This window comes from Bombina bombina, chromosome 4, assembly GCF_027579735.1.
Source record: "Bombina bombina isolate aBomBom1 chromosome 4, aBomBom1.pri, whole genome shotgun sequence".
In the NCBI taxonomy this organism is placed as follows: Eukaryota; Metazoa; Chordata; class Amphibia; order Anura; family Bombinatoridae; genus Bombina; species Bombina bombina.
The window spans coordinates 1,167,970,287-1,167,991,677 of NC_069502.1; the positions used below are offsets into that span (position 1 = coordinate 1,167,970,287).

The 21,391-nt window shown below is 41.3% G+C and overlaps 1 protein-coding gene across 1 annotated transcript in view; it reads left to right on the forward strand.

Moving 5' to 3' along the window:
* GALNT14 (polypeptide N-acetylgalactosaminyltransferase 14) overlaps nucleotides 1-21,391 on the forward strand; it is a 1,042,958-nt gene that overhangs the window by 771,367 nt on the left and 250,200 nt on the right. The window lies entirely within an intron of this gene.

Below are 21,391 nucleotides of genomic sequence, written 5' to 3' on the forward strand. Positions count from 1 at the left end.
TTTCTTTTTTTTTTTATTAGCATTTGCCTGGCTTTCAGCTGTGTGTTTAAGGCTCACAGCATATGCTGTGACTACTGCCACCACTGATATCTCCCTAACAACATTAGTTTAAATTTAACTAGCCCAAAAATATAATTATTTTTCTAGTGTAATTTTTTTTCATTTTCTATCAGGCCAGTGTCACACAGCATATACTCTGGTTCATTGCTCTGTGCCAGCCAGCAGCCAGCAGTGTTAATATCCGTTTATAACATTATTTTAAATTAAAAAAATATATATCTATATTTTGCTAGTGTAATCTAATTACATTTACTATCATGCCTGTGTCTGTCAGGCTCACTCAGCATTAATATACCTCTTTTTTTTCAGTCTTTTGGTTAATTGGTCTGTGCCAGGCAGCCACCCAGCACTCATATCTATTTTTCTTTCACCTTAATTTTAATATAAAAAAAAAAAAAGTTTAAATTTGTTTGCTAGTGTAATCTAATATAATTTTCTATCCGGCCTGTGTGTTTTGCTGACATAGAGAGCCTACTGTGTTTACTTGCTGCCCTCCCTAGTCTATGAGCCACGACTCATATGTGTTTAACCTTTTTTTAATTCCCCCCCCCCCCCAAAAAATAATTTCAATAATTTTTCTAGTGTAATCTAATAGTATTTTCTATCAGTCGTGTGTGTATCAGACATACAGAGCCTACTGTTTTTAATAGCTGCCCTTCCAAGACTATCAGCCACGACTCATATGTATGTGCTTAACCTTTTTCTTAAAATTTCCAAAAAAAAGTCTTTAAATCATTATGCTAGTGTAATCTAATTGTATTTTCTATCAGGCCTGTGTCTAACTGTCTATCTGACTTACACAGCATACTGTTGTTATAATTGCTGCCCTACGTAGCAGCCAGCCAGTGCGACCACTGCAAATATTCAGTCTCCTAGGGCCATTGAATTTCATTTACCTCCTGCCTGCCACTTCCAGCCTTTTGTGCCAGGCCGTCTAGCCAACTATTTACACCAATCATAATTGTTGTCACAGTCAGACAGTATAGTTATTAATTTAAATAAAAAAATTTTTTAGTGTTGATCTTAATCCTCAGTTTGCTCGTGCCTTTGAATTGCACTTTTCTACAGCCTTCCAAGACTGTGTGCCAGGCCTACTTAAAAAATATTTACACCAATCATATTTGTTGTGACAGTATTCTAATAATTAAAAATTAAAATTTTTGGTAATAGTTGCTGTGATTTGAATCCTCAGTTTGCTGGTGCCATTAAATAGCACTTTCCTCCTGCCTTGCAGCCTGCTGTGAGCCAGGCCCACCTAGCCAATTGTTGTCAGCAATCATATTTCTGTTAACAGCATTTCAAAAATTGTCAATCGTCACTGTTTAGACTGTCAGTAATCAGTCTCCTAGTTTCCTTGAATTGCATCTCCCTCCTGCCTGCCATCCTTTTGTGCCAGGCCGTCTTGCCAACTATTTACACCCATCCAAATTTTTTGTCACAGTATAGTTACTAATTAAAATTAAAAAAATCTTTATTGTTGATGATCTTAACCCTCAGTTTGCTCGTGCCTTTGAATTGCACTTTTCTACAGCCTTCCAAGCCTGTGTGCCAGGCCTACTTAAAAAATATTTACACCAATCATATTTGTTGTGACAGTATTCTAATAATTAAAAATTAAAATTTTTGGTAATAGTTGCTGTGATTTGAATCGTCAGTTTGCTGGTGCCATTGAATAGCACTTTCCTCCTGCCTTGCAGCCTGCTGTGAGCCAGGCCCACCTAGCCAATTGTTGTCAGCAATCATATTTCTGTTAACAGTATTGCAAAAATTGTCAATCATCACTGTTTAGACTGTCAGTAATCAGTCTCCTAGTTTCCTTGAATTGTATCTCCCTCCTGCCTGCCATCCTTTTGTGCCAGGCCGTCTTGCCAACTATTTACACCAATCCAAATTTTTTGTCACAGTATAGTTACTAATTAAAATTAAAAAAATCTTTATTGTTGATGATCTTAATCCTCAGTTTGCTCGTGCTTTTGAATTTCACTTTTCTACTGCCTTCCAAGCCTGTGTGCCAGGCCTACTTAAAAAATATTTACACCAATCATATTTGTTGTGACAGTATTCTAATAATTAAAAATTAAAATTTTTGGTAATAGTTGCTGTGATTTGAATCCTCAGTTTGCTGGTGCCATTAAATAGAACTTTCCTCCTGCCTTGCAGCCTGCTGTGAGCCAGGCCCACCTAGCCAATTGTTGTCAGCAATCATATTTCTGTTAACAGTATTGCAAAAATTGTCAATCATCACTGTTTAGACTGTCAGTAATCAGTCTCCTAGTTTCCTTGAATTGCATCTCCCTCCTGCCTGCCATCCTTTTGTGCCAGGCCGTCTTGCCAACTATTTACACCAATCCAATTTTTTTGTCACAGTATAGTTACTAATTACAATTAAAAAAATCTTTATTGTTGATGATCTTAACCCTCAGTTTGCTCGTGCCTTTGAATTGCACTTTTCTACAGCCTTCCAAGCCTGTGTGCCAGGCCTACTTAAAAAATATTTACACCAATCATATTTGTTGTGACAGTATTCTAATAATTAAAAATTAAAATTTTTGGTAATAGTTGCTGTGATTTGAAACCTCAGTTTGCTGGTGCCATTGAATAGCACTTTCCCCCTGCCTTGCAGCCTGCTGTGAGCCAGGCCCACCTAGCCAATTGTTGTCAGCAATCATATTTCTTTTAACAGTATTGCAAAAATTGTCAATCATCACTGTTTTGACTGTCATTAATCAGTCTCCTAGTGTCCTTGAATTGCATCTCCCTCCTGCCTGCCATCCTTTTGTGCCAGGCCGTCTTGCCAGCTATTTACACCAATCCTAATTGTTGTCACAGTATAGTTACTAATTAAAAAAAAAAATCTTGATTGTTGATCTTAATCCTCATTTTGCTTGTGCCATTGAATTGCACTTTTCTACTGCCTGCCAGTCTGTGTGCCAGGCCCAACTATCCAATTAGTGCTAGCAATCATATTTCTTTTAACAGTATTGCAAAATTTGTCAATCAACACTGTTTTGACTGTCAATCTGCAGTCTACTAGTGCCCTTGAATTGCATTTTCCCCCTGCCTGCCTGCCTGCCTGTGTGCCAGTCCCAACTAGCCAATTAGTGCCACCACTCATATTTATTGTAACAGGATTGGAATTTTTGTTAATCATAACTGTTTTGACTGTGATTCTTCAGTCTCCTAGTGCCATTGAATTGCAGTTTCCTTTCTCCCAGCGTGTGTGCCAGACAGGCTCATTTGCCAAATAGTGCCAAACAATCATATTTGTTGCCACAGTACTAGTAATATTTAAAAAAATTAACAATTTGTGATTTTTAAAACATCTGTCTTTTTTTTTGTTGTCAGTCTCACAGCGTATACTGTGCCCACTTTCACAGTGCCACCACTCAATTGGTGTAATAGTATTGTTAGTGTCCATTTAAAAAAAAATGACAGGCAGAGGCAGGCCACCCCGCAGGTTCCGTGGTCGTGGTGCTGTGATTCCTTTAGACCCTACAAATATGCACATTGTTCAGACGCCGGGTGCCAGGGGGATGCAAAAACTTCTGAGGAGGACCTAGTTGAATGGCTAACACAGGAAACCCAATCTTCTTCAGCTTCCGCTGCTAGTCCTCCTAACCTTGACGCACCATCTAAGTCCAGCTGTGCTTTGGGCAGGTCTCAAGTGACCAGTGCCACTCTGCCGCCTGTCGCCACAGCCGCTTCACTTGATCTGTCACAGGAGTTATTGACACATCATTTTGAAGAAATGAGTGATGCGCAACCATCATTGACAGAGGATGTAGATAATAGTGATCAGTCTCAGTCAGGCAGCATTACAGACATGGAGGTACGGTGTGATGATGATGATGATGTTGTACCCGCTGCTGCTTCCTTTCTTGATGTTTCAGATACAAGTGAAGCGGTTGATGATGATGTGTCGGTGGATGTCACGTGGGTGCCTGCTAGAAGAGAAGAAGAAGAGGGGGAAAGTTCAGATGGGGAGACAGAGAGGAGGAGGAGGAGACGATTTGGAAGCACGGGGAGGTCGTCTCAAGGAGCTAGTGGCACAGTCAGACAGCATGCATCGTCACCAGGGGTCAGCCAGACAGCCCGCCGACGCCCATCAACGCATGCTGTTGCCACCACCAGAATGCCATCATCGCAGAGCTCAGCAGTGTGGCATTTTTTTGTGTGTCTGCCTCTGACAACAGCGATGCCATTTGCAACCTGTGCCAAAAGAAACTGAGTCGTGGGAAGTCCAACAGCCACCTAGGTACAACTGCTTTGCGAAGGCACATGGTCTCCCATCACAAAGGCCGATGGGAAGAACACATGAGTAGAAGCAGCACACAAAGTGAAAGCTGCCCTCCTCCTCCTGCTCCAGCATCTTCAGCCACATCAACCAGTGCTGTCCTCCTTGCCCCCTCTCAACCATCCTCCACTCAGTCTCTCTTACGTAGCAGTTCCTGGTCATCTGCCCACAGTCAGGTGTCTGTCAAGGACATGTTTGAGCGTAAAAAGCCAATTTCTCAAAGTCACCCCCTTGCCTGGCATCTGACAGCTGGCTTGTCTGAACTCTTAGCCCGCCAGCTTTTACCATACAAGCTGGTGGAGTCTGATGCTTTCAAAAAATTTGTATCTATTGGGACACCGCAGTGGAAGGTACCTGGCAGAATTTTCTTTTCACAAAAGGCAATCCCAAACCTGTACTCTGTTGTGAGAAAGGAAGTTATGGCATGTCTGGCACACAGCGTTGGGGCAAGGGTCCATATGACCACGGATAGCTGGTCTGCAAAGCATGGTCAGGGCAGGTATATCACCTACACTGCGCATTGGGTAAACCTGCTGACTTCTGACAAGCATGGAATGCGTGGCTCTGCAGAAGAGTTGGTCACACCGCCACGACTTGCAGGCAGGCCTGCTGCTACCTCCTCTACTCCTCCTACTCCATCCTCTTCCATAACCTCTTCCTCGGCTGAGTCCTCTTCAACTTCTGCGTCTTGCTCCACATCTATGGCACCCCCCCAGCTCCCCAGGTACGGCAGTGTCACGCCGTCTTGGGGTTGACTTGCCTGAAAGCGGAGAGTCACACCGCACCAGCACTCCTGACCGCCCTGAACGCACAGGTGGATCAGTGGCTGACTCCGCACCAACTGGAGATTGGCAAGGTTGTTTCTGACAATGGAAGTAATTTGGTGGCGGCATTGAAATTGGGCAAGTTGACACATGTGCCGTGCCTGGCACATGTGTGTAATCTGATTGTACAACGATTTGTCCATAAGTACCCAGGCTTACAGGACGTCCTGAAGCAGGCCAGGAAGGTGTGTGGCCATTTCAGGTGTTCCTACACGGCCATGGCGCACTTGTCCGATATCCAGCGTCGAAACAACCTGCCAGTGAGGCGCTTGATTTGCGACAGCCCGACACGGTGGAATTCAACACTCCTAATGTTTGACCGCCTGCTCCAACAAGAAAAAGCTGTTAATGAGTGTTTGTATGACCGGGGTGCTAGGACAGCCTCTGGGGAGCTGGGGATATTTTTGCCAAATTACTGGACGCTCATGCGCAATGCCTGTAGGCTCATGCGTCCTTTTGAGGAGGTGACAAACCTTGTCAGTCGCACCGAAGGCACCATCAGCGACATCATACCATTTGTTTTCTTCCTGGAGCGTGCCCTGCGAAAAGTGCTGGATCAGGCAGTAGATGAGCGTGAAGAGGAAGCGGGAGAGTTGTGGTGTCCATCACCCCCGCAAACAGCCGAATCAGCATTGCTTGCTGGACCTGCGGCAACGCAGGAAGAGGATTGTGAGGAAGAGGAGTCAGAGGAGGAATGTGGCTTTGGGGAGGATGAGGAGGAGGAAGACCGAGCACAACAGTCATCCCAGGGTGCTCGTTGTTGTCACCTCTCTGGTACCCGTGGTGTTGTACGTGGCTGGGGGGAAGAAGATACCATCAGTGAGATCAGTGAGGAGGAGGAACGCGACATGATTAGCTCAGCATCCAACCTTGTTCAAATGGGTTCTTTCATGCTGTCGTGCCTGTTGAGGGACCCTCGTATAAAAAAGCTGAAGGAGAACGACCTGTACTGGGTGTCCACGCTCTTCGACCCCCGGTATAAGCATAAAGTGCCTGAAATGTTACCAAATTCCCGCAAGTCGGAAAGGATGGAGCATTTTCATAATAAATTAAAAACTATGCTTTACACAGCGTATAAGGGTGATGTCACAGCACCACGGGAATGTAACAGGGGAAGAGATGAAATTAATCCTCCTCCTCCCACGACCACGGCGGCAAGGACCGGGCGCTTTCCTGACGTCTTGTTGATGGAGGACATGCGTACCTTTTTAACTCCCATGCACCATCAGAGCCTTTCGGGATCCAGCCTTAGAGAAAGACTCAACCGACAGGTAGCAGACTACCTAGCTTTAACTGCGGATCTCGACACTCTCAGGAGCGATGGACCCCTTGACTACTGGGTGTGCAGGCTGGACTTGTGGCCTGAGCTATCCCAATTTGCAATGGAACTTCTGGCCTGCCCCGCTTCAAGTGTCCTGTCCGAAAGGACTTTTAGTGCAGCAGGAGGTTTTGTCACTGAGAAGAGAAGTCGCCTAGGTCAAAAAAGCCTTGACTATCTCACTTTTATAAAAATGAATGAGGGGTGGATCCCGAAGGGACTGACATTGGGTGATACATTTGAATAAAAAACTACTGATGATGATATGAGCTGCCTTGGGCTACAACTGGTACACAGGCTGGCCTTTTTTTTTTGGTTATAAAGACGGAGGACTTGCTTGACTTATCCGCCAACAACTAGTGTTCAAGCCACAAGCTTTTAGGGCACTTTATAAATGTTTTACAAACATCGATTTTTCTGGCCGCTGCTACAGCAGTTGCTCCAACAATACCCCAATTTTTCAGTCATTTGTACATTCCTAATTTTTCTGGCCTCTGCTGCATCTCTGTGGGTACAAAACTCAAATAAAAAAAATAATGCACATAACACTAGTGATTAAACTGTTATGAATTGTACAACTTTACACACCACTCATATCCGGTGTACCATTCAATTGAACGCAAAATGCAACAAATTTGAAAGAGTAGGACCGACCAAGCATCTTTATCTGTCTCTTGGTTGCTCTAAATTATCTCTGTGTTCCATCTATGACATACCTGTACTCTATTGTGCAAAAAGGTGGCATATGTTGTGTTTCTTGCTGTTGTGCCTGTTGCGGGTCGTGGCCCATGATATAAAAAGGCTGAAGGAGAACGACCTGTAGTAATGGGTGCCCCATCCAGTTTTTAGAAAAATGTTCCTGGTTCCTCTCAATTATCTTTGGGTTTCTAAAATGGATGCCATACCTGTACTCGCTTGTGCAAAAGGATGGCATATGTGGTGGTGTTTCCTGCAGTTGTTTCTGTTGAGGGTGCTGGACCCTCTTATAAAAAAGCTGAAGGAGAATGACCTGGAGTGGGAGTCAAAGCATGGTTTTTGGTGCTATTTCACTTTTACAAACAATTATCTGTGGGTTTCACAAATCAATGCTGTACCAGTACTCTATTGTTCCAAAGTATGCCATATGTTCTCTTTCCTGCTGGTATTTTGTTTGAGGGTCCTGGACACTCTTATAAAAAGGCCTAAGGTGAAAGAGGTGTACTGGGTGTCCACTCATTTTTATTTTCTATTTCTCATTTGACCAAAATTATCTCTGGTTTTGTAAAATCAATGCCGTACCTGTACTCTATTGTTCAAAAGGATGCCATACGTCCTCTTTCCTGCTGGTGTTTTTTTTGAGTGTCCAGGACCCTCTTATAAAAAGGCCTAAGGAGAAAGAGGTGTACTGGTTGGCCACTCATTTTTATTTTTCTATTTAACAATTGAACAAAATGATCTCTGGGTTTGTAAAATCAATGCTGTACCTGTACTCTATTGTTCAAAAGGATGCCATACGTCCTCTTTCCTGCTGGTGTTTTTTTTGAAGGTCCAGGACCCTCTTATAAAAAGGCCTAAGGAGAAAGAGGTGTACTGGCTGTCCATCGAATCATTTTTTTTATTCAAATTTACATTTTAAAAAAAATTTCTATGGGTTTCTAAAATCTATGCCTTTCCTGTACTCTATTGTTCAAAAGTATGCCATATGTCCTCTTTCCTGCTGTTTTTTTGTTTGAGGGTCCTGGACCCTCTTATAAAAAGGCCTTATGGATAAAGAATTGTACTGGGTGTCCATCCAATCATTTTTTTTTAATTAAAATTCACGGTTGCAACAAATTATCCCCGGGTTTCTAAAATCAATGCCTTTCCTATAATCTTTTTTTCACAAAGGATGCCATATGTCCTCTTTCCTACTGCTGGTTTTGTTGAATGTCCTGGAGCCTCTGCTAAAAAGGCCTAAGGATAAAGAAGTGTACTGGGTGTCTATTCAATGTTTTTTTAGATTTCACGGTTGTAACAAATTTTTTCTGTCTTTCAAAAATCAATGCCTTTCCTGTAATCTATTTTTCAAAAGGATGCCATATGTCCTCTTTCCTGCTGGTGTTTTTTTTGAGGGTCCAGGACCCTCTTATAAAAAGGCCTAAGGAGAAAGTGGTGTACTGGTAGTCCATCGAATCATTTTTTTGATTCAAATTTACATTTGCAAAAAATTATCTATGGGTTTCTAAAATCAATGCCTTTCCTGTACTCTTACTCTATTGTTAAAAAGTATGCCATATGTCCCCTTTCCTGCTGGTGTTTTGTTTGAGGGTCCTGGACCCTCTTATAAAAAGGCCTAGGGAGAAAGAATTGTACTGGGTGTCCATCCTCGGCTGAGTCCTCTTCAACTTCTGCGTCTTGCTCCACATCTATGGCACCCCCCCAGCTCCCCAGGTACTATGCTACATCCCGGGTACGGCAGTGTCACGCCGTCTTGGGGTTGACTTGCCTGAAAGCGGAGAGTCACACCGCACCAGCACTCCTGACCGCCCTGAACGCACAGGTGGATCAGTGGCCGACTCCGCACCAACTGGAGATTGGCAAGGTTGTTTCTGACAATGGAAGTAATTTGGTGGCGGCATTGAAATTGGGCAAGTTGACACATGTGTGTAATCTGATTGTACAACGATTTGTCCATAAGTACCCAGGCTTACAGGACGTCCTGAAGCAGGCCAGGAAGGTGTGTGGCCATTTCAGGCGTTCCTACACGGCCATGGCGCACTTGTCCGATATCCAGCGTCGAAACAACCTGCCAGTGAGGCGCTTGATTTGCGACAGCCCGACACGGTGGAATTCAACACTCCTAATGTTTGACCGCCTGCTCCAACAAGAAAAAGCTGTTAATGAGTGTTTGTATGACCGGGGTGCTAGGACAGCCTCTGGGGAGCTGGGGATATTTTTGCCAAATTACTGGACGCTCATGCGCAATGCCTGTAGGCTCATGCGTCCTTTTGAGGAGGTGACAAACCTTGTCAGTCGCACCGAAGGCACCATCAGCGACATCATACCATTTGTTTTCTTCCTGGAGCGTGCCCTGTGAAGAGTGCTGGATCAGGCAGTAGATGAGCGTGAAGAGGAAGCGGGAGAGTTGTGGTGTCCATCACCCCCACAAACAGCCAAATCAGCATTGCTTGCTGGACCTGCGGCAACGCAGGAAGAGGATTGTGAGGAAGAGGAGTCAGAGGAGGAATGTGGCTTTGGGGAGGATGAGGAGGAGGAAGACCGAGCACAACAGTCATCCCAGGGTGCTCGTTGTTGTCACCTCTCTGGTACCCGTGGTGTTGTACGTGGCTGGGGGGAAGAAGATACCATCAGTGAGATCAGTGAGGAGGAGAAACGCGACATGATTAGCTCAGCATCCAACCTTGTTCAAATGGGTTCTTTCATGCTGTCGTGCCTGTTGAGGGACCCTCGTATAAAAAAGCTGAAGGAGAACGACCTGTACTGGGTGTCCACGCTCTTCGACCCCCGGTATAAGCATAAAGTGCCTGAAATGTTACCAAATTCCCGCAAGTCGGAAAGGATGGAGCATTTTCATAATAAATTAAAAACTATGCTTTACACAGCGTATAAGGGTGATGTCACAGCACCACGGGAATGTAACAGGGGAAGAGATGAAATTAATCCTACTCCTCCCACGACCACGGCGGCAAGGACCGGGCGCTTTCCTGACGTCTTGTTGATGGAGGACATGCGTACCTTTTTAACTCCCATGCACCATCAGAGCCTTTCGGGATCCAGCCTTAGAGAAAGACTCAACCGACAGGTAGCAGACTACCTAGCTTTAACTGCGGATCTCGACACTCTCAGGAGCGATGGACCCCTTGACTACTGGGTGTGCAGGCTGGACTTGTGGCCTGAGCTATCCCAATTTGCAATGGAACTTCTGGCCTGCCCCGCTTCAAGTGTCCTGTCCGAAAGGACTTTTAGTGCAGCAGGAGGTTTTGTCACTGAGAAGAGAAGTCGCCTAGGTCAAAAAAGCCTTGACTATCTCACTTTTATAAAAATGAATGAGGGCTGGATCCCGAAGGGACTGACATTGGGCGATACATTTGAATAAAAAACTACTGATGATGATATGAGCTGCCTTGGGCTACAACTGGTACACAGGCTGGCCTTTTTTTTTTTTGGTTATAAAGACGGAGGACTTGCTTGACTTATCCGCCAACAACTAGTGTTCAAGCCACAAGCTTTTAGGGCACTTTATAAATGTTTTACAAACATCGATTTTTCTGGCCGCTGCTACAGCAGTTGCTCCAACAATACCCCAATTTTTCAGTCATTTGTACATTCCTAATTTTTCTGGCCTCTGCTGCATCTCTGTGGGTACAAAACTCAAATAAAAAAAATAATGCACATAACACTAGTGATTAAACTGTTATGAATTGTACAACTTTACACACCACTCATATCCGGTGTACCATTCAATTGAACGCAAAATGCAACAAATTTGAAAGAGTAGGACCGACCAAGCATCTTTATCTGTCTCTTGGTTGCTCTAAATTATCTCTGTGTTCCATCTATGACATACCTGTACTCTATTGTGCAAAAAGGTGGCATATGTTGTGTTTCATGCTGTTGTGCCTGTTGCGGGTCGTGGCCCATGATATAAAAAGGCTGAAGGAGAACGACCTGTAGTAATGGGTGCCCCATCCAGTCTTTAGAAAAATGTTCCTGGTTGCTCTCAATTATCTTTGGGTTTCTAAAATGGATGCCATACCTGTACTCGCTTGTGCAAAAGGATGGCATATGTGGTGGTGTTTCCTGCAGTTGTTTCTGTTGAGGGTGCTGGACCCTCTTATAAAAAAGCTGAAGGAGAATGACCTGGAGTGGGAGTCAAAGCATGGTTTTTGGTGCTATTTCACTTTTACAAACAATTATCTGTGGGTTTCACAAATCAATGCTGTACCAGTACTCTATTGTTCCAAAGTATGCCATATGTTCTCTTTCCTGCTGGTATTTTGTTTGAGGGTCCTGGACACTCTTATAAAAAGGCCTAAGGTGAAAGAGGTGTACTGGGTGTCCACTCATTTTTATTTTCTATTTCTCATTTGACCAAAATTATCTCTGGTTTTGTAAAATCAATGCCGTACCTGTACTCTATTGTTCAAAAGGATGCCATACGTCCTCTTTCCTGCTGGTGTTTTTTTTGAAGGTCCAGGACCCTCTTATAAAAAGGCCTAAGGAGAAAGAGGTGTACTGGCTGTCCATCGAATCATTTTTTTTATTCAAATTTACATTTAAAAAAAAATTTCTATGGGTTTCTAAAATCTATGCCTTTCCTGTACTCTATTGTTCAAAAGTATGCCATATGTCCTCTTTCCTGCTGGTTTTTTGTTTGAGGGTCCTGGACCCTCTTATAAAAAGGCCTTATGGATAAAGAATTGTACTGGGTGTCCATCCAATCATTTTTTTTTAATTAAAATTCACGGTTGCAACAAATTATCCCCGGGTTTCTAAAATCAATGCCTTTCCTATAATCTTTTTTTCACAAAGGATGCCATATGTCCTCTTTCCTACTGCTAGTTTTGTTGAGTGTCCTGGAGCCTCTGCTAAAAAGGCCGAAGGATAAAGAAGTGTACTGGGTGTCTATTCAATGTTTTTTTAGATTTCCCGTTTGTAACAAATTTTTTCTGTCTTTCTAAAATCAATGCCTTTCCTGTAATCTATTTTTCAAAAGGATGCCATATGTCCTCTTTCATGCTGTTCTTTCTGTTGAGGCTCCGGGACACTCTTCTAAAAAGGCCTAAGGATAAATAAGTGTACTGGGTGTATAATCTATTTTTTTTTAGATTTCACGGTTGCAACTAATGATCTCTGTGTTTCTAAAATCAATGCCTTTCCTGTAATCTAATTTTCTAAAGGATGCCATATGTCCTCTTTCATGCTGCTGGTTTCGTGGAGGGTCCTGGAGCCTCTGCTAAAAAGGCCTAAGGATAAATAAGTGTACTTGGTGTATAATCGAAGTTTTTTGTGATTTCACGGTTGCAACTAATGATCTCTGTGTTTCTAAAATCAATGCCTTTCCTGTAATCTAATTTACAAAAGTATGCCATATGTCCTCTTTCCTGCTGCTGGTTTTGTTGAGGGTCCTGGAGCCTATGCTTAAAAGGCCTAAGGATAAAGAAGTGTACTGGGTGTCTAATCTATGTTTTTTTAGATTTCATGGTTGCAAAAAATTATCCACGGGTTTCTAAAATCAATGCCTTTTCTGTAATCTATTATTCACAAGGATGCCATATGTACTTTTTAATGCTGTTGTTTCTGTTGAGGCTCCGGGAGCCTCTTAATCTTATTAAAAAGGCCTAATGAAAAATAAGTGTACTGGGTGTCTAATCAATTTTTTTTTTCTATTTACCGTTTGCAACTAATGATCTCTGTGTTTCTGAAATCAATGCCTTTCCTATAATCATTTTTTCAAAAGGATGCCATTTGTCCTCTTTCCTGCTGCTGGTTTTGTCGAGGGTCCTGGAGCCTCTGCTGAGCATAAAAAAAAAAAATCTATTTAACTTGACTTAATAACTGAAGCATGACTTCAGGAGTCAGGTGTGGTCGTAGGTAGTGGTTGTTGTTAGCAGATTATTTTTAATGGCAAATTGCAATTGCCACAGCGTGCATAAAATGTGCGTCACTAGTTCAAATTTTTTTTTTTTTTTTTCATTCAGGATTAGTTTGGGGTACGGCGCAATATTGGAAAGGCAAAAAACAGGTCTCGGTACCCGTTGATATTAGGGGTGACTACTACTGCTTTTACAAGGCTCCTCTTGGATAGCCCCAGAAAGTGTGACTATGAATCCCAAAAAGAAAATTAAATTAAGGTTGAAAACTAACTTCAAAGTAGCTTGTAAGACCTGGAGCTCCTCAAACACACGTCCTACCTTAACAGCTATAGGCTCCCCAACCCACAAATCTTAACTTTTTCATGCCAATTGATATTGCCACAGTTGGAACAACAGTAAATAACATGTGCGTCACCACAGTCTCTGAAGCTGTTGTCGGATGTATACAAAAACACTGATAAAGTATTCCTTTAGGAGCGCAAAGAGATGGCTACCGGAACACTCCAGGAACTTCACAAGAGTGGCTGTATTGTGTTTCTGGTGATGTTTGAGACATCTGGGTAGTGTACAGGGAGGGCAAAAATCGTCTCCATCTCTGTTCACCAAAGGACATGACGTCCTTGTCATCCATAAGCACATGAAATTGCTGGCATTTTTGTTGCTTCAAGAAGTTCATTTTTTGTGGTGATAGATAGTACAGAATTAAATAAACTTTGGTTTCCTACCATACTCAAGACAATCTTGTATTTCAAAATTCGTACTTGCTGTGGGAAACAGTGGCCTGTCCATACCAGGAAGATGATTTAGACAGAAGTAACGAGCTCTGCTTGCAGGTGACACATGTTTATCGTCAATCATCAAAGGGGTTGCGTGCAGAATATGGCTGATGGCCCCTTATTCACATGTTTGTCCAGAGCCACAACATTTGAAAACAGCCAGAAGAAAGGTCGTTTCTCACCAGCCTTAAGTTGAGCTTCATTTACCAAATGCTGATATTCAAAAAAATAGACAAACAGTGCCTTAAATAACACATTTGCGATATGGATTCACCAGAGCAAGGTCATTGCAAGTACTAAGTTCCCACGATAACAAAATTAAAATGCCACAACTATGCAATCTTCACCTTCAGATTATTATTGTCACACTCCATTGTACTCCTATGCCCAGCTCCCTGCTATTGTTTTTGTTGAGGGTCCTGGAGCCTCTGCTGAAAAGGCCTATGGATAATAAAGTGTACTGGGTGTCTGTTCAATGTTTTTTTTTATTTCCCGGTTGCAAGTAATTATCTCAGTAAAAAAATAGTTCCAAGTTGAAGCAGCAGGTAAAAAAATAACATATCCTTTATTCCTTTAAAAACATGTGCAAAGGACATACAACAGCATGGATAGGGTTCAAGCAAGTAAACTCTGACCGGTTTCGGTCATATTGACCGTAATTATAGAATAGCACCTGTTAGGGGGTGCTCCCTTTTATGCTGAACAATCCATATTCATTGGTTAAAAACATTTTGTGTATTGCTGATCACCTTAACCCTTTACATACCAGATTTCCCTTTAAACACAGATTGGGAAATAAGCAATGTAGTGTATACATAGGTATATAAATACAAAAGTTGTAGACAATAAAAAGTGAAGAAACAAATATAGAGAGTACAAACTAGAGAGTTAGTACAATAACCCAGAGAACAATATAAATTAGAATATTTAAAGCAATAAATCTTTTAAATTGGATAGCTGTAAAATCAATACTTGAGAGGAGATATACAGACATGATGATTACAGCACAAGCATTCATGTTTTGATCAATGTGTGTGGTAAAACCAAAAAACAAAATCTCTTTAATGTTGTTTAACCACTTTCATTATTAATAGAGGGAGAGATAATTTCTAACTGCCTCTTAATGTGTGGAGAAGTGACAAACACAATAAAAGTAAACATGAACAAGGAAGCAAGAAAGAGCAAGTGTAGATTTGAATGGGCCTATAGTGATTAAACAGATTAACAATAACCTTGTAGATAGATAACCAAATAAAACACTATCGAAACGTACATTAGGATAAAGTGTATATTACTAAACTACGCGGTATATACTGTTTTATCTATGTGTTTAACCAATATAAACTTATGAATCATTGAAGTCTGAACACATAGTCCCAATAAGAAAGGGGGCCCATTTATTCACTAACCTAAAAAGGGGGGATCTCATGTATATCTAGACTCCTAATACGATTATTTCTGCCAGTAATTTATGATGTCATATTCAGAGTTGTAACCATATGGTATTAAGCACTTGGTTTTGAAAATCCAGTATGTTTCTTGTTTACATAGTATAGATAACTTATCACCGCCCCTGGGCGGTGTAGTTATCTGTTCTATGGCTTGCCATTTGAAGGACCTGACGTCCTGATGGTGAAATTCAATAAAATGAGTGGAAAGTGCTGAACAGGTACGTTTGTTGGAAATGTAAGAAAGATGTTCTCTTATGCGCTTACCTACTTTTCTGGTAGTTCTACCTGTATATTGTTTTTTACAGATAGTGCATTCAATTATATAAATTACAAATGTACTTTTACAGTTGACACAGCCTTTGGTGTTAAATTCTTCTCCCGTTACATGGGATTTGAATGTTTGTGAAATATTTATATGCTCACAAGAGGTACAAACTTTTTTGCCACATTTGAATGTGCCATTATGTCTCAACCATGATGACCCTGAATGTTTGTCACTCTTTAACATACTTGGGGCTAAGATGTTACCTAGGGTCACATTTCTTTTTGGGACAAACATGCAGCCCTGTTCAATTATGTCCCTTAGATCCTTGTCCCCTCTTAGTATTGGTAAATTTTTTTTAATGATTTTGCAGACTTCATCATATTGAGAGGAGTATGAAGTGATGAATTTAAGACTCTGTTTTGAATTTGTAGAGTTTCGTGTTGATTTTTCTAATGCACTTGCCCTATTGATGTCCTTAACTTCAAAAAATGCTTTGTCTATGACTCGGGTGGGATAACCCCTTTTTTGCATTCTCATTTTCAAATCTCTGCTCTCCATCCGGAAGGCATCCTCATGTGTGCAATTTCTCTTTGCCCGCAGGAACTGACTTTTCGCAATTCCTTTGAACACATGTTTCGGATGCCAACTGCGGGCATGTAAGAGACTGTTGCCCGAAATAGGCTTACGGTAGAGAGCAGAGATAATGGTTCCTCCTTCAGGATTTCCTGTAAGTGAGATGTCAAGAAAGTTAATGTTCTTTTTTTGCCATTCATAGGTGAATTGTAATCCTACCCTATTTTTGTTTAGGGTGGTAACAAACTCCTTAGCAGTTTCAGAGTCAGATGACCACACTATCAGTAGGTCATCAATGAACCTGACATATTTCACTATGTGCTCAGATGGGGTGGTACTCTCAAGTATTGATTTTACAGCTATCCAATTTAAAAGATTTATTGCTTTAAATATTCTAATTTATATTGTTCTCTGGGTTATTGTACTAACTCTCTAGTTTGTACTCTCTATATTTGTTTCTTCACTTTTTATTGTCTACAACTTTTGTATTTATATACCTATGTATACACTACATTGCTTATTTCCCAATCTGTGTTTAAAGGGAAATCTGGTATGTAAAGGGTTAAGGTGATCAGCAATACACAAAATGTTTTTAACCAATGAATATGGATTGTTCAGCATAAAAGGGAGCACCCCCTAACAGGTGCTATTCTATGATTACGGTCAATATGACCGAAACCGGTCAGAGTTTACTTGCTTGAACCCTATCCATGCTGTTGTATGTCCTTTGCACATATTTTTAAAGGAATAAAGGATATGTTATTTTTTTTACCTGCTGCTTCAACTTGGAACTATTTTTTTACATTTATAGTGGAATGTGGGGATTCCACTCCTATATTTACGAAGCACACTATTTGCCTTATTTGGACTATTTCTCCTAATTTGCCTCATTCTAATGCTCTTTATGCGGTATGCACTCCCACCAACAGACCTGGGACTTCTAACATTTGGATGATCGTTTCACCAGCATTGTGTTTTGCACATTGATTACCGGATTCGACGTATGGTTGGTGTATTTCTTCTCTGCTAAGAAGCCCCACATATGCTCACCGTTTTGGCGTGATTGATACGCCCACTTGCATTGTCATCAAGGATAGACCTGGTCTGCTACAGGATTGGCCGATCCCCCGCCACGTGGTACGCCACCAGCAGCGTGCATGAGGAAACGGACTACCGCCTATGCACAGACGCTGCGATCGTGAGACAGAGGAACAGGGATATCGGCCACACCAGACCAGCTGATTTACGCAAGAGGACCGAAGTGGTGAGTGCATACCTGCTGAAGTTTGTCAAATGCGAATGGTTGCTGTTATGCTGTGCTAAGTGTTCAATTGACTTTTCAGTTACAAGTCAGAGGGATTATATGTCTTTCCCGGAATTTATTTACACTTTAGCAAAGGCTGCTTTGATCTAAAATAGAGCTACTTAGGACTTTATCGGAATAGTGCTTGCAAGCTTTGGTCCTAATAGCCAGATCCAGCAATTCTTGAAATAACGCATAGAGCTGATAAACACCACTAACAAAAAACTTTTTCTTTCTTGTTTTGTTCACTTATCCCTACATAGTGGTGTTTAATTACCAAATGTACTTTGGTTTAGGAGAACATTATATAGTATATGTATGATTTCTACACATATACCCTAAAGGCATAATTCTATTCTATATGCACTCCATTGTTATTTTGAATATAAATTAGTGGACTTTGGTGCATACTACATTTCATAAAAACAACAGGACTTACTCATCATGGATAACACCCACACATACAAGGACATTGATGAAGACAATTTGGACTGTCTAGATCTAGAGGATGTCTTTAATTGTGACACACCTAACATCAAATTGGGAGATTTATTTCAGGACTTTGAATATTTAAAACTTAAAGAGCAAAGATTAAAATGGGACAAATGGATACTAACTAAATATCTAGGCCTAAAAATGATCCCCAGGGGCCTTAGGCTCAACAAGTTCCCTACCTACGATATTAAAGATCAGCAGTATATAGATAGATGGAATCAAGCACTCACAGAGTGCTCTTTGAAATTGATTTCTCTTCTCATAGAGTATAAGGATGTATTACTGTGTGAAACAAAAACTAAAATTGCAAATATTGAATCAGAAATGTCTAGATTTACCAGCTGTGAAGTATACACCAAGTTTGACAACATATATAAACAAACCATAGAAGAATCAAAAAAGTTGGTCATTCAAATTAAACATACTAAATTCCTTAGGGATCAAAAGGATTATTCTCTAGGTATTGTTTATGTATGGAGGCGTAAACAACGTAATAGGTCATGGTATAATCAAGCAGACAATGAAGAACTGCCACACAGTAATAATAAAAATAAGAACAAAAATAGAAGGCGCCGATACAAACGAAATACCAATAAATCTAAACAGGTTGCAAACCAGGATACAGCAAATAACCTTAAAAAGGTGACATTCTCTGATTCAGAGAATGACCTCACAGATGAGGACCGGTTTGCATCCAGTTTTGATTGTACATCAGGGGATGAGGCCTTCTCAGAAATAGAAGAATTAGCTAACTCTTCTGCTACTTCCAATTTAGGAACTAATAAACAAAAAAGCATCCTTAAGACACATACTGATCAGGGAGCTAGACCGAAAACCAGTGCCCAAACACAAAGTCATTCTCAAATTCAAAAATCCCACTCCCAGGTTTTTCAAGAGGTCCCCAAACAATTTCAAGGGGGGGGGGGGGAGGTGGAGTCACGACAGTAGCAACAAAAAACACCAGAGAACCAGTAGAGCAATCAAGATACACACTCAGAGGGAAAAACCACAAGATCAAAAAGTACCAATAAATATGGTGATTAATATCTCCAGCTATCAGCTCACAGAAACTGAAACCAGACTTCTCAATTTGGGTTTGGGCTTTGTCCCTTCTAGAAAGTTCAATCTTTTTCAGACTATATTAGATTTGAATAAATTGACAAGAGATCTAACTCTGAGAAAATTCTATAGAGACAAAGCACAACCAACTCCAGAAGCCATGACTCTCCCTATACTCAATACCAATGTTAGCCAACATACCTCCTTTGAAGACACGTGATTTAGTAACACTTGAAGACCTAAGCAGAGAAAACTATGAAATAAGTTCCTCACAGGTCCAAAAGGTTGCACCAAGACTCAAAAGTAAATCACAATTCTATCCCACTCAGGCTAGAGGAAAAATTCTGGAGGTGTTTCATGAGAGGGTGGTGGAGGATCTTACTAAACTTAGTGATTCCTCACACTCCAGTTCCTCTAACCTAACTAACAGGGAGAGGGAAGCAATACTCAATCTACAAAAGAATGAAGAGATTGTGATCAGGCAATCTGACAAAGGTGGGAGCGTAGTAGTCATGGACAAACTTGATTATGTAAATGAAGCGTTAAGGCAACTTGGAGATTTGGATACTTATACCGTTCTATCCAGAAACCCTACTGCTATGTACTCTAGAGAGCTATCACACCTTTTGGATGAGGTGGTGGAGGAGGGTCTTATGGATCAAGAAACAGCTAATCATTGTATGGTCAAAGATCCAGTGACACCCATCTTCCACCACCTCCCAAAGGTTCACAAAAGCATATGCGAGGTCAAAGGGAGGCCTATAGTGGCTGGTATAGGTTCCTTAATGGAACCCTTATCCAAGTGGGTAGATGATTTTCTACAGCCCATGGTTTTGTCGTTACCCAGCTACATACGAGATACTTCCCATGCATTGCAGGTTCTGGAGACTGTGACTTGGAGGGAGGAGTACAGTTGGCTTACCATTGACGCCGTGTCTCTGTACTCCTCCATCCCTCACACCCAGGGTCTGCAAGCTGTGAGTTTTTTCTTGGACTTACTCACTGATCTTTCAGTCAATTTCAAAAACCTGATTGTAAGAATTGTGAAGTTTCTATTAGAACACAATTTCTTTATGTTTCAGGGGTGCTACTACCTCCAGAGACGTGGCACTGCTATGGGGGCTAAATTTGCCCCCTCCTATGCCAACCTATATATGGGTTGGTGGGAGCGGGGCCACGTCTATGGAGGTAGTACCACCCCATCTGAGCACATAGTGAAATATGTCAGGTTCATTGATGACCTACTGATAGTGTGGTCATCTGACTCTGAAACTGCTAAGGAGTTTGTTACCACCCTAAACAAAAATAGGGTAGGATTACAATTCACCTATGAATGGCAAAAAAAGAACATTAACTTTCTTGACATCTCACTTACAGGAAATCCTGAAGGAGGAACCATTATCTCTGCTCTCTACCGTAAGCCTATTTCGGGCAACAGTCTCTTACATGCCGGCAGTTGCCATCCGAAACATGTGTTCAAAGGAATTGCGAAAAGTCAGTTCCTGCGGGCAAAGAGAAATTGCACACATGAGGATGCCTTCCGGATGGAGAGCAGAGATTTGAAAATGAGAATGCAAAAAAGGGGTTATCCCACCCGAGTCATAGACAAAGCATTTTTTGAAGTTAAGGACATCAATAGGGCAAGTGCATTAGAAAAATCAACACGAAACTCTACAAATTCAAAACAGAGTCTTAAATTCATCACTTCATACTCCTCTCAATATGATGAAGTCTGCAAAATCATTAAAAAATTTTTACCAATACTAAGAGTGGACAAGGATCTAAGGGACATAATTGAACAGGGCTGCATGTTTGTCCCAAAAAGAAATTTGACCCTAGGTAACATCTTAGCCCCAAGTATGTTAAAGAGTGACAAACATTCAGGGTCATCATGGTTGAGACATAATGGCACATTCAAATGTGGCAAAAAAGTTTGTACCTCTTGTGAGCATATAAATATTTCAAAAACATTCAAATCCCATGTAACGGGAGAAGAATTTAACACCAAAGGCTGTGTCAACTGTAAAAGTACATTTGTAATTTATATAATTGAATGCACTATCTGTAAAAAACAATATACAGGTAGAACTACCAGAAAAGTAGATAAGCGCATAAGAGAACATCTTTCTTACATTTCCAACAAACGTACCTGTTCAGCACTTTCCACTCATTTTATTGAATTTCACCATCAGGACGTCAGGTCCTTCAAATGGCAAGCCATAGAACAGATAACTACACCGCCCAGGGGCGGTGATAAGTTATCTATACTATGTAAACAAGAAACATACTGGATTTTCAAAACCAAGTGCTTAATACCATATGGTTACAACTCTGAATATGACATCATAAATTACTGGCAGAAATAATCGTATTAGGAGTCTAGATATACATGAGATCC